A 12,218-nucleotide genomic window follows, 5' to 3' on the forward strand; every position below is an offset into this window, starting at 1 on the left:
GGGCAGACAGAACGACTCAACCAGGAAATTGGGAAATATCTACGGCAACAATGTTCGCGGCAGCCGCAAGAGTGGAGCCGATTCCTTCCTTGGGTAGAGTATGCTCAGAACTCACTCATTCACACCTCCCTACGCCTAACTCCCTTCCAGTGTGTTCTAGGGTATCAACCACCCCTGTTCCCATGAGATACCGCATCAGGGATGGTACCGGCGGTGGACGAGTGGTTCCGTCGGAGTGCGCAGGTCTGGGAGACGGCCCATCAACATCTCAGTCAAGCCTCACAACAGCAAAAGACCTACGCCGACCGACGCCGGAGACCTACTCCCACTTATCAACCCGGGCAGCGAGTGTGGCTGTCTACCCGAGACCTGCGGTTCCGACGGAGCTGCAAGAAGCTCCAACCCAGGTACATTGGTCCCTTCAAGGTACAGAGACGTATTAACCCTGTCACCTACCGTCTGTTACTCCCTCGACACTACAGGATAAACCCTACGTTCCACGTCTCCCTGTTGAAACCTGTCCATTATAGCCTGATGTATCCACCAATCGCTCAACAACCTACTACACCACCTTTGGAGGATGAACAGGACACCACCTATACAGTCCAAGAGATACTGGAGTCAAGACGGAGACGAGGGGGCATCGAATATCTCGTGGACTGGGAGGGATATGGACCTGAGGAACGGTCCTGGGTCCCTGCTAAGGACATACTAGACCCCGCTCTCAAGGCCACTTTCCACGCTGAACACCCAGATCATCCCGGACCCCGACCCAGAGGAAGACCACCCGGTAGAGGTAGAAGGCCATCAGGAGCCGGCCCTGGGGAGGGGGATACTGTAAGGGATCGGGGGTTGGCTGGGTCTAGACAGAGTCTGACACTTCCCCGATCTACAGAGAGGGGGAGTCATCAGACTCGATCTGGTTCACCTGAGTTCTGAGCACACCTTTCCGTAATTAGGGTAGGATATAAGGTGTGCTCAGAAGTTCAGTCGGTGCGAGGTATTGTTCCATTGTGACTTGCTAAGCGTTTTGTTCCGAGAGAGAGAGAGAGAGTTTGTTGTTTTTGATTACCCGTGTATCCGACCTGTGCCTTGTTGTTTGACTCCCCCTATTGCTTAATCCTCTGCTTGTCTATCCCAGTGATTACCGTACTCTGACCCTGTGCCTGTGCCCTCGACTACGACTACGCCCGCTCCCTTGGTACCTCTGCCTGTCTATGCCTGGCCCGGTTTTGACCACAGCCCGCCCGACCACGATTAAGCTATTCCCTTGTCTGTACTCTAATAAAGCATCGCTATTCTGCGATTGGATCTTACCACTCTGTCCAAGTATTCATTACACTTGAACATAAAAAGTTACATTATATTTCTCATTACTAACCTTAAGGTCATGCTTACCCAAAGTCATCATATAATCATCACAATCTGATATTCCCATAAACATACCCTTTCCATCATATGTTTTATTAGAACAAAAACAGCTTTTAGCCCTCACTGGTTTCACCTCCAACGCTTCAGGAGTCGCTGTTAACTGATTTTCCTTCCCATCCAACAAATTCACATAGGGTATTTCATTTAACCAAGAACACTTAAACCTAGGCCTAAACAAATGTTTCGACAACGACATTATTGTATCCGTTAATGATTGTTGCTGATACAACAGCCATGATAAAGCATAAGATTGACACATACTTGATAAAGGTTTAGCGACCGTCTCTAAAATAGAACCCCATGTGCCTGGTGCTGGAATTCTCAACAGACATGGACCCTCAAGATTCCTCACTGATCTTACAGAATGAGTTAACTGCTGGAACCAAAGATTCCTACCTGCCCATCCATCTTTAATTTTAAAAACAGAAGAATCAAATCCATATGCCTTCCATTTAGTTTCTCTCTTCCCTAACGAGGGGTACTGATCAAATATATCTTCTTGTCTGTCATTAAAATCAAAGAACTCATCCTGTACCTCCATGATAGTATCCTGCACTATTTCAGATTAATCTGCATCATTCTATACTACCATCTGCGCTCCTATCTCAACACTATCCTTACTACCATTGACAGCACTCTCCATCCGTATCATAAACTCCTGAGTCACTCTTGCTACATCCTTTAGTTTCAGAAAAGTTGTTGTTGGTGTCTGTGTCATACTGCCTACATTTGTTATTGCCGTCGTACCATTAATCTCTTTCAAAGTTACTATTGAAATAGTTGCTTTAGTTGATGTATTAACACTCTTAACTATTTCCAGTGGGAAATTTACAGATATCCTCTGTGTAGTATTTACTGTTGGAGAGGCTACTGTAATATACTTCTCCTGAACTCCTTTGGTGACTGTGGAAGCTTCAACAGACTTAAAATCTTCCATCATAAGCGTCACCTTACGAGTTACATAGCCTTTTAACCAATAATTCTTAGCCGGAACAAACTTTAATGCTTGCACTAAATAAGTACACATATATTCTCCCTGATCTTTCCATGTAACATTACGCAAAATAAGTGAGCAATCACTCATAACCCTCTTCCACTTCATATCGTTGTACAAAATATACTTCATTTGACTAGGTGAACCAGCTTCTACTTCTGGTCCTGATAACAACACTTCTTCTCCATAATTATCTCTCCATGTGGGAGGAACGTCACCACCCCCACTCCATCTCTCACATCTACAAGGAAGATGAGCTGTATCACCCATCCTAACCCTAATAACAGCGATTGGCTCTCTTGTAATCAAATGTGATATATTTATAGCTTTAATAACTATCAATGTTGAAAGAGTTAAACTGCTTCTCACTGTCGTTATAATAGGCTGAAGTGTTGATGTCATTGTTGTTAATTCATCCATTCTCCCTAAGGTTTTGAACTCTTGACTTGTATTTCCATCTATCACCACTAGTGTCACTACATTAACTCTCAGTCCTAACTCTAATCCCTCACTTTCAAACTGTTGATTATAAAAAAATACACTTATAATCACCTTGATCTTCCTGCTGGGAATTGTAAATATAGATACCGCAATCACCCTCAATCTTCATTCTTCTCTCATCATTCAGCAACGCATATTTTCTCAATGCAACTGCTCCTAACAGATCTAAACTCCTGCCATATCCATCTTCCCACTGAACTCTAAATTTCCCTTCACCACTGGTCTCTCTCGTGCACTTACATGGGAGCTTAGCTTACTGTCCTAGAGTTCCTTCAACCCTAGTTTTCTTAACTTTTTAATGACTTTTTCTCCTAACTTTTAAAAACCATTTCACTGATTTATCCACAAAATCCTTTCCCACTAATTTTAGAATATGTGATCGGGAAGTCCCCACCTGCTTATGACTTCTTTACACACAGACTTGGCAAATGACTGAGCATCTTTTAGCCTAATTTGACATCTTATGCACCTCTTGGTGTAGGAATATAACCAAGAATAACAGTCACCCCTTTTAACATTATTTTTCAGACAGATTGTCCTCCTTCCTCTCCAATTCTTTCACAGTCCAGAAACTATCTATGGATATGAAACAACTTGTACCACTAGTTGTGGCTGGTACAATTGCATTTGACCTCGTTCAGTTGAAGCTGTGGCAGTGATTGTTGATTTGGTTCATCCTGATTCTTCATAACCAAAGCTTTTCTTCTCCTTCTTATTCTCCACCAGTTGTATTTGATTGAGTTTTCTGAGAGTTTCTTGGTCCTGTTCTTTCTGGTTGTGTTCCTTTTTCCTGTACAGATCCACTTGATGGGCTATATGATCTGTATAGACGCCTTTTGTCATGCTTCCAATTCCAACCACCTCTGCCAGTTTACTCCTTACTGGTGAAGGCAGTCCCATCTGCAGTTTAGCTCTCAAAATTGACTGCTCAATTTGACTCACATCTGGATCATTTCCAGTAATATTTCTCCACACTTGATGGACTCTTGACACATAGGCTCTCGGATTTTCTTGTTGTCCTAGTGGGTCAATCAGAATGTTATCAGGATGCACATTTGTTGGAAACGTATCTTTCAATGCCCTCCACAGACGATTCCTACTTGCAGCCAACAATTCAGGGTCGTTCACTGCAGTCCCCACATATCTATTGAGTCCCGCTCTCTGAAAAAAACTGGCTGTGGATATGAAACAACGGATCCCACTAATGGTGGCTGGTACAATTGCGGTTGGACCTGGTTCGGTTGAAGCTGGGCAGTGGTTGTTGATTTGGTGAACACTGATTCTGCATAACCAAAGCCTGTTTCTTCTCCTTCTTCTTATTCTCCACCAGTTGTATTTGATTGAGTTTTCTGAGAGTTTCTTGGTCCTGTTCTTTCTGGTTGTGTTCCTTTTTCCGGTACAGATCCACTTGATGGGCTATATGATCTGTATAGACACCTTTTGTCATGCTTCCAAGTCCAACCACCTCTGCCAGTTTGCTCCTTACTGGTGAGGGCAGCCCCATCTGCAGTTTAGCTCGCAAAATTGATCATTTCCGGTAATATTTCTCCACACTTGATGAACTCTTGACACATAGGCTCCTCGGATTTTCTTGTTGTCCTAGTGGGTCAATCAGAATGTTGTCAGGATGCACGTTTGTTGGAAACGTATCTTTTAGTGCTCTCCACAGCCGATTTTCTACTTGCAGCTAACAACTCAGGATCATTCACTGCAGTCCCCACATATCGATTAAGTCCAGCTCTCTGAAAAATGTCTTCCATACCTGGAATCCCAAGGAGATTAGCCAAAAGTCTCTTAATGTCTCCTATGGCAGACTGTTTTCCCACCTTAATTTCTTCCAACTTAGAAATCCAAGGATATGCTCCATCTTGAAGAGTAGGCAGCTTCTCAAGTATATCTGACATATCGGTATTCTGCAAAGGCTTATACTCCAGATTCTGTCCTCAAATTATCACTGGCATCATCTTCTTACTCGTGCTCCCTTTTCTTGGCCGTAATGTATACCTCCTCCCCAATTCTTGGGATCCTTTTTTCAGCAGTTTTTCCTTCTGTATCTTCAGCTTCTTGAGTTGTTCTTCCAATTCTCTTACTTCTTCTAAATTATTTGCCTTATCCAAGCATGATATGCATCGATCCATATCTCTTTCTTTTTCGTCTGTGCTAGTCATTGCAGAATAAAATCCTCTTGAACATGAAGCACCTTTAATCTCCAAATCTTCATCGCTGTCTTCATCTTGACTTTCATCAGAGCTCGGATCTCTTGTATCCTTCTTCTTCTAACTTCCATCACCCCTTCTTTCCGCTCTGGCCAACCTCTGTTTGATCACAGGGTCATATCCACCCATGATCTCTTCTGAATCATTCTGATCATCATCATCATCATCTTCAAATTCCATCCTCCTGAACCTCACTCTACCCTTAGTTTCCAGACATGTTGTTTTCTTCTTACTTTTGGAGTTTGGATTCATCTTTATGGTTGTTTCTGCTGGTCCTCTCTCTATTATTCGTTCATCTTCATCTCTGATGCAATAATCACCCTCCTGAATGATCATTGGAAGCTGAGGATAGACGTCCTTAAACTCTACTTTTTCCTCGTAAGGTGGGGGCCTCTTTGCTGAATCCGTATGTGAGAAAGGTGCATTGACTTCTGCCATTAGTTTTTCTGTTACCTTTGCCTCTTTTGCCATTTTCTCTATACCTCTGTCTCTTTTATCTTTTGTATCTTTTATCAGTTTTTGTCCCTCATTTTCAAACAACTTAAGATCACCCAGCTCTCTTTGTCTCTTTTCTTTACGTTGTTCCCTTTTTTTCCCTTCTTTTGATCTGCCTTATATGTGGCCACAAGCACTTGCATTATTTTAATTACGTCTGGGTTAAGAGTCCCTTCCACTGGCCATGGTTGTTCAATGTCAGGCCAACGTTTATTCCATTTTCCAGATAACCTTGCAATACCATTAACTAGAGGATTACTATTTTGTACTACATCAACAGGAGTAATTACTTTCGTAATTTTGATGTCCTTTTTCCCCATTGTAACAACTCTTTTATATTCCTTTATTGTGAATTATTTATTTATTTTATTATTATTTATTTTTAACTAATTAATTTCTCAACCAAAAAATACTTTAAGCTATGTAGCTCATCTAATTATTTATTTATTTATTATTATTTAAACCAAATTATTGATTAGTGGCAATCTTACCACATCCGATAAAGAAAAGTAAAGGAAACTAGTCAACTTCAGAGCAATCAAAAAAGAAAGACCTGCAATCCAGCAACACTACAGCACCCACAAACCAATTGCTTAATAAGCACCCAATCACTTTAATTTTACAGAATAATCTCAGTGCTGGATTTCCAACACAACTCCAATCAAAACAACTCATGCACAAAAAAAATAACCCTAATGTGCAATTCTCAATTACATCAATTGATCAGTCTGTTGCCAAGTCCCTGTCAAATGGTCACAACATGAAATATTCTATGCATACACAATGTATCTATTATATCCTGTAAGGGAAAGTAAGTTTGTGGATAGAACAGTACTGGCCTTAATTGGACTGGATCCGGGGCAGCACACGCTGTCGCGTGACGCACTGGTCAGCACCTCCTCTCTCTCTGTCTCCTCCTTCTCGTTTCTCACATCACAGGAGAACAAAGGAAACAGACAATAATTAATTTAATCTTTTATGCACTCACTGGGTTATTTCAACCATACAATACCCTTTTAGACATACCTATGTTCACATTCGCGCTAAGAAATAAGCAAACAGCTTAACTCAGGAATATTATAAATAGCGCAATAATATTTTATTTTATTTATGTATTTTTTCATTTAATCCGTCAACATAAGTCTTATTTATATTCAATGGATCTCAATCAAATAGTTTCATAATTAAGCAACAGCCACTTAACAAACAGAATACTTTATTCGTGTGTATTCAAAGACCCCCTCCTTCTTTTTCAACTCTAAGTCTGCGTCTCCCAGCAGCTCAGTGCAGGCAGGGGAGTGGCATATTTGCTCTGTGTAACTCTAAACTCATAAAATCCCACACATGCGCAGCTCATTTACTAGTGCGATTTCAAGGTGAGAGGAGCTCTCCCACAGTAACTTTTCTCTAAGTCAGACAGCAGACAGACCAGCTGTCCCTCCGTTCTTTCCAACACAGACAAACAGTAACACTGAACAAAACGCATAAACCAACACAAAACATAGAACACAAATCCTACTTTGAAGTTTCTTAACTTTACTATCTTCACTTATTCTAATCTGCAGATTTATAGTTATTTTCTTATCCATTACAAATCCTCTCTATACAATAATAACGTCCTCCCGGGGGCTCATAGATTTTAACAATGTTTTGAAAACGTTCTCTCAAATGGAGACTCATAAGGTTTTAACCGTAATTAACATATTTCCTTACAAAAACTAAAACCCCTGTTCTCAACCAAAACATATATATATACAGTGGGGAAAAAAAGTGTTTAGTCAGCCACCAATTGTGCAAGTTCTCCCACTTAAAAAGATGAGAGAGGCCTGTAATTTTCATCATAGGTACACGTCAACTATGAAAGACAAATTGAGAAAAAAAATCCAGAAAATCACATTGTAGGATTTTTAATGAATTTATTTGCAAATTATGGTGGAAAATAAGTATTTGGTCACCTACAAACAAGCAAGATTTCTGGCTCTCACAGACCTGTAACTTCTTCTTTAAGAGGCTCCTCTGTCCTCCACTCGTTACCTGTATTAATGGCACCTGTTTGAACTTGTTATCAGTATAAAAGACACCTGTCCACAACCTCAAACAGTCACACTCCAAACTCCACTATGGCCAAGACCAAAGAGCTGTCAAAGGACACCAGAAACAAAATTGTAGACCTGCACCAGGCTGGGAAGACTGAATCTGCAATAGGTAAGCAGCTTGGTTTGAAGAAATCAACTGTGGGAGCAATTATTAGGAAATGGAAGACATACAAGACCACTGATAATCTCCCTCGATCTGGGGCTCCACGCAAGATCTCACCCCGTGGGGTCAAAATGATCACAAGAACAGTGAGCAACAATCCCAGAACCACACAGGGGGACCTAGTGAATGACCTGCAGAGAGCTGGGACCAAAGTAACAAAGCCTACCATCAGTAACACACTACGCCGCCAGGGACTCAAATCCTGCAGTGCAAGACGTGTCCCCCTGCTTAAGCCAGTACATGTCCAGGCCCCGTCTGAAGTTTGCTAGAGTGCATTTGGATGATCCAGAAGAGGATTGGGAGAATGTCATATGGTCAGATGAAACCAAAAGATAACTTTTTGGTAAAAACTCTACTCGTCATGTTTGGAGGACAAAGAATGCCGAGTTGCATCCAAAGAACACCATACCTACTGTGAAGCATGGGGTGGAAACATCATGCTTTGGGGCTGTTTTTCTGCAACGGGACCAGGACGACTGATCCGTGTAAAGGAAAGAATGAATGGGGCCATGTATCGTGAGATTTTGAGTGAAAACCTGCTTCCATCAGCAAGGGCATTGAAGATGAAATGTGGCTGGGTCTTTCAGCATGACAATGATCCCAAACACACCGCCCGGGCAACGAAGGAGTGGCTTCATAAGAAGCATTTCAAGGTCCTGGAGTGGCTTAGCCAGACTCCAGATCTCAATGCCATAGAAAATCTTTGGAGGGAGTTGAAAGTCTGTGTTGCCCAGCGACAGCCCCAAAACATCACTGCTCTAGAGGAGATCTGCATGGAGGAATGGGCCAAAATACCAGCAACAGTGTGTGAAAACCTTGTGAAGATTTACAGAAAACGTTTGACCTGTGTCATTGCCAACAAAGGGTATATAACAAAGTATTGAGAAACTTTTGTTATTGACCAAATACTTATTTTCCACCATAATTTGCAAATAAATTCATAAAAAATCCTACAATGTGATTTTCTGGATTTTTTTTTCTCATTTTGTCTGTCATAGTTGACGTGTACCTATGATGAGAATTACAGGCCTCTCTCATCTTTTTAAGTGGGAGAACTTGCACAATTGGTGGCTGACTAAACACTTTTTTTCCCCACTGTATATATATATGTTTTGGTTGAGAACAGGGGTTTTAGTTTTTGTAAGGAAATATGTTAATTACGGTTAAAACCTTATGAGTCTCCATTTGAGAGAACGTTTACTTTTTTCCCCCACTGTATATATATATCTAACATAAATCTTATCATAGCATGAGTCAACACACAGCTGAAACACAGCAGAAACCTCTTTATTTACAGAAACACACGCTCTCTTTCTCTCACACACACACATAATCAACAAGAATGCATCCATTCATACCGCATGCTTCCGTCGCTCCTATTTCCTTTATATTCCTTCCTAAATTTGTGCTACCTTGAGTTGCAGATATTTAATGAGAGGCTACTTCGGACATATACCTCGTCAACTATATACCGAGAGGTAACATACAATTGAATGTATATTCTACAACCTCACAGTTCCTTGAACTGACCTAAAAATTCACCTAGTGACTCTCCAGGATTTATGGCCCATCTTAATGATCGCCTCGTTTGAGGGCTTCTGTAGATCAGCGACGTCCTAACAGTATACTTTTTTCCTTAGTTCCTTGTTCCTTATTTCTTCATTCTATTCCTTTTTCCCTTTAATTATATTCAAGCCAAATTTCCCTGGGCCCGGTGTTATCAATTCCTATAGACACTTTTATCCTGTATTATATTCTCACTCCCCCCTGTTTGCGTTGTTTTCAACGCAAACAACTTTAGAAATTTTGAACGGATTCTTATCCCACAGCAAATAACAGCAAGGCGCACACACAAGTTCTAAACGGTGCATCCCCCAACACACACACAGTCACACGAACCGACCAGCGCCCAAAGTTGTGAGAAAGCTCACCTTATCTGCCGGCCTCTGTAGCGGGAGTCAGCTCGCAGCCCATGATGGAACGCTGAAACAGACGCAACACGTCCCAAAATCCTCGTCGCCAATTTTCTGTGGTGGCCGAACAACGATGCTGATATGCTGTGTTGACAAGGAATCCGCTGACACTGTACTTTGATTATAAAGGTTTATTATATCAAAATATTTCAGCGTCAATTTACAGATTTCTGCAGAATCTGGAGAACAACTAACCCAATCTCAAATATGATTATTCTCCCCGTCCTTTGTTGAAAACCTGGTATATATCCTATGTAACATAAGATGGGTGTTTTGAATAGACCAATCCCTGGCTTCCACATATCCAAGTCTCCTCTGTTTCAGGGGGCCCCTATAGTAATGCTTTCCAGATGTTTCAGCAAGGCAGAGTAAAGTTAATCTAACACACCATTTGCAAACGTCAGCCAAAATTATAAACTGTTCAGATACTACAAAGGTAAAGCAATGGGTTGGCCTCTGGCGTCTGACATGTTCGCAGGGCGAGGGTGGGGATTCACAGGTATGCTGACGGTAGGTAGCTGTCTGATTGTGGGGGCCATACTCCTAGCACACTCAAACCCACCGACCAGCCAGAAGTGGTAGTTAATCTAACTCAAGTCAGTAAGGACAGGCCCGAGGAAGGTAAGAGCAGGCAGAGAAGGCAGCTTAACGTAGGGAAAGGGTAAGTACTGTCTGAAAGTCAGAATCACGCTAAAACAGGTAAAGGCTACTGATGAGGGTATATTGGATTTGACCGCAAATGCTGTGAAGATCCATTAGTGGCTTTCCGGGTAGAGATCAACCCAGCGGATGTTACAGTCCCGACCAGTGAACTATCTCCTTCAACTGAGGTGAGTGAGACTGGGGCTGTGGGGAAGTAGTGGAGGTGGAAACTGGGTATAGGGATCCGAACCTATGGCTGGAATGGATACAGTATACGGCAAGAACAATGTCCCAAGAGGACTGTTAAACCTGTGGGACAGCTAAACCTAGATTGACCACTACTCTGTTCCCCTTGATGGGCCTTAACTCTCCGTCAGGTTTACCTTGCATGGTTAAAAGTCACCTGGGAATGTGGTGAAGGAGTCTTGTATTGACTTGCACTATCTGTATCCCCCGGTAACGACATCCCCCCGACCTAGATTACCTCAGTTTGAAGTCTCAGGGAAATCTTATTATTGTTTTTCTAGGATTGACAAGATAGGATACGGGGTAGGGCATCTTAGCTCCTGCTCCCACATAGAGAATGTCACAACTAAAGAGACCATGACCAATCTCTCCTCTTTGTTGCAGCCAGGGGATTTTAGGAACCAAAATCAGGCCCGTGCTGACATCTGGTGGTTGTGTGGTGGTAACAGATTATGGCCTAATCTACATGCGAATTGACTGGAACTGTGCGTTGGCCCAGCTGGTAATGCCTTTCACTCTCATCAAATGATCCAACATGTCAAAAACAGGTGGGTTGTCACGTAGAGAGGGTGTATATCGATGGGATAGGAGTACCTCGAGGGGTTCCAAAATAATTCATAGCTAGGAATCAGATTGCAGCTGATTTTGAATCAAGTATTTTCTGGTGGTCAACAATTAATAAGAATGTGGATTGGATAAACTACATCTACTATAACCAACAGAGGTTTGTTAATCACACTCGTGATGCAATAAAGGGATTGGCTGAGCAGACAGCGGCAACTAGTTTAATGGCATGGCAGAATAGGATAGCTTTGGATATGCTTTTGGCTGAACGGGGCGGGGTTTGTGTTTTGTTTGGATCTATGTGCTGTACTTTCATCCCCAATAATACAGCACCTGATGGGTCAGTGACTAAAGCCCTCCAGGGACTCATCACGCTGGCAAAGGAACTGGCTGAGAACTCTGGCATTGACAACTCATTAACTGGTTGGTTTGATAATATGTTTGGAAAATGGAAACAGATTTTGGCAACAGTGGTGGGGGCAGTTCTGGTGGGAATGTTCCGTTTGGTGTTATGTGGATGCTGTTTAATCCTGTGTGTGCGAGGTCTTGTGTTAAGGTCTTTGGAAAAGGCAGTGTCACTGCAGATGGTGAGGTGTGGACCTGTCCCAAACTCAGACTGATGGAACGATGACCTATATCCTCCTGCTCTAGTGGAAGATGCAGAACATTTCAATCCTGATGAATCTGTATTAAATGAGACAATTTTTTATGTTTAGTATACTATCTTTTCAATGAAAGTTATAGTGAAAATCCTAACAAGGAGAGTGAGTTATGGTTGGAAGTAAAATTAGGTAGCAATGCAAGACAAATTGTATTTTATAGTGTGTTTTGTACTAGTGATTCATTTAATATGCAAAACAAGTTCTATGCCTTGTTGTGTGTTTCATTTTATAAGAA

This window comes from Coregonus lavaretus (genome assembly GCF_964263955.1).
Source record: "Coregonus lavaretus genome assembly, chromosome: 31".
NCBI lineage: Eukaryota > Metazoa > Chordata > Actinopteri > Salmoniformes > Salmonidae > Coregonus > Coregonus lavaretus.